Source organism: Astatotilapia calliptera, unplaced genomic scaffold (genome assembly GCF_900246225.1).
Source record: "Astatotilapia calliptera unplaced genomic scaffold, fAstCal1.2 U_scaffold_24, whole genome shotgun sequence".
Classification (NCBI taxonomy): domain Eukaryota; kingdom Metazoa; phylum Chordata; class Actinopteri; order Cichliformes; family Cichlidae; genus Astatotilapia; species Astatotilapia calliptera.
Window position 1 is genome coordinate 224,645 of NW_020535761.1, and position 2,440 is coordinate 227,084.

Sequence of the window (2,440 nt, forward strand, 5' to 3'; positions counted from 1 at the left end):
TGGTTTTCTGTGACATGACGAATAACATTGTATGTGTTACTGATCTTGACACTGGAAACGTACCCCTAGGCAATATTTCCACTAGCAGCCATGTGAATGTCGTCCATGTGACCAAGTTTTCTCACATCAAGCCTGAGACAATGAACTCTGAGTTTAAAGATTCTAAGACTGTTGACTCAGGAGACATCGTGTTCTCAGAGTCTAACGCCGGTACTGTGAACATTAAAAGCGTTCACTTTCTTGACCCCTGTTTGAAGATTGCGGGTGCTAAGGACAGTTCTTCACCTGCCCTCTCAGAGCGTGGAGTTATGTCCCAGCGGTCTGTTTCGCCACAGGCTTCAGCCCGGCTACCTGCTCAGCTTCCAGGTCGGCATCCCGCTCTGAAGTTTGCTCAGCCACTTGTGCAGGCCCTGACACAAACACCTCCATGTCCACTACAGCTCCCTGCCCAGTTAGCAGCTCAGCTCCCTGCCCAGTTAGCAGCTCAGCTCCCTGCCCAGTTCGCAGCCCGACCTGCATCTGCTGCTGGATGCCCGGGTGTGCCAGGCTGGCACCCCGCAGCGACTCCTCTGCTTCCTGCCACGTCAGCTGGGGGTTCAGGAGAACCGCACCAGCCTCACGCCACGTCAGCTGGAGGGCCCGAGGAGCCCGTCCAGCCTCACGCCACGTCAGCTGGAGGGCCCGAGGAGCCCGTCCAGCCTCACGCCACATCAGCTGGGGGTTCAGGAGAACCGCACCAGCCCCACGCCACGTCAGCTGGTGGGCCCGAGGAGCCCGTCCAGCCCCACGTCACGTCAGCTGGTGGGCCCGAGGAGCCCATCCAGCCCCACGCCACGTCAGCTGGAGGGCCCGAGGAGCCCGTCCAGCCCCACGCCACGTCAGCTGGAGGGCCCGAGGAGCCCGTCAGCTGGAAGACCCGAGGAGCCCGTCCAGCCTCACGCCACATCAGCTGGGGGTTCAGGAGAACCGCACCAGCCTCCCGTCTCCGCTGGAGGCCCGAGGAGCGAGGCCCGTCCAGCCTCACACCACGTCAGCTGGAGGGCCCGAGGAGCCCGACCAGCCTCACGCCACGTCAGCTGGGGGTTCAGGAGAACCGCACCAGCCTCCCGTCTCCGCTGGAGGGTCCGAGGGGCCCGTTCAGCCGCCACCTGTGGCCGCCTCGTCATCGGTTTCTGCTACGCCTGGTCCGGCCTCTGCTACGCCTGGTCCGGCCTCTGCCTCTGCTTCGACACCGCCTGGTCCGGCTCCGTCGCCTGTGGCTGCCACGCCACTGCCTGGTCCGGCTCCGTCGCCTGTGGCTGCCACGCCACCGCCTGGTCCTGCCTCGACTGGTCCTGTGCCCACCGGGCCTCGGCCGATACGCCTGACACTGGAGAGCCGCCGCTGCCTTCTGCGCGGTCGGCCCCCTGAACTGCTCCGTCGTCCCCTTCGCCGCCGCCGTTGCCTTCCGCACGGCTGGCCTCCTGTCACCTGTGGCGCCCGCCTGGTCGGCCCCCCGACCGTGTGACCCTTGAACACTTGTGCCCGCGGGCTCGGGGGCGGCCTCCTGAACTGCACCGCCGCTGCCTCCTGCATGGCCGGCCTCCTGATGGGGGATGGCGTGGCCTGTTGGGTTGCCAACCCCCGGGTCGGCCGCCTGAACTCATAAACTGTGGGCTAGTGTGTTGCCACCCTCCGGGCCGACCCCCTGAAATGTGTTTGGACTATTGTCACGTGCTCCAGTGTTTTCTGTCGGCTGTTTTTTCTTGTTTCTTGTTCTGGTCCCTCCGTCCTGGTCCCCCGCCGCCCGCCCGGGCTCGGTGGTCGGTTTTTGGGGTTTTTTTTGGTTTCGGGCTGTCTGGAGCCAGCCCTTGGTGGGGGGGGTGGTGTCATGGTCCTGGGTCGTGTGACCCAGTGTGTTATGTTTAGCCTATTTTGATGTTTATGGTTTGTTTAGGTTCTCTAAGGTAGCCCAGCCATTTGTATATATTACCCTTGCATTAGGTCTCCCTTGCCCTTCATGTGTTTATGTCTGTGTGTCTTGTACTGTCAAGTTCATGCTGTCAGTTATGTCATCTCCCCTGTACTAAGTTTCCCTGGGTCATGAGTCCTGTCTGCGTGGTTATGTTTAGTTCTTGTCATGTCTAATTTCCATGTTTCCTGTTTTACGTTGTAAGTCTGTATTCATTGTCAGTGTATTCAGTTGAGTCCCAGATATAAACCTAGTGGGAGTATCCCCCCACAGAGGGACAAAAGGACCCCCTGATGATCCTCTAATCGCCTGAGCCAAGGTGTGAAACTGGGTGTGGGTCCCAATCAGCCAGAGTTTCGGGTGAGTTCATTGTGAAACCTGGCCCCACCTTATCATGCGAATTCCTGAGATCAGATGGCCCAGGATGTGAGTGGGCGTTAAGGCGTCTGGGAAGGGATCTCAAAACTGGATTATAGATGGCAGAGAGTT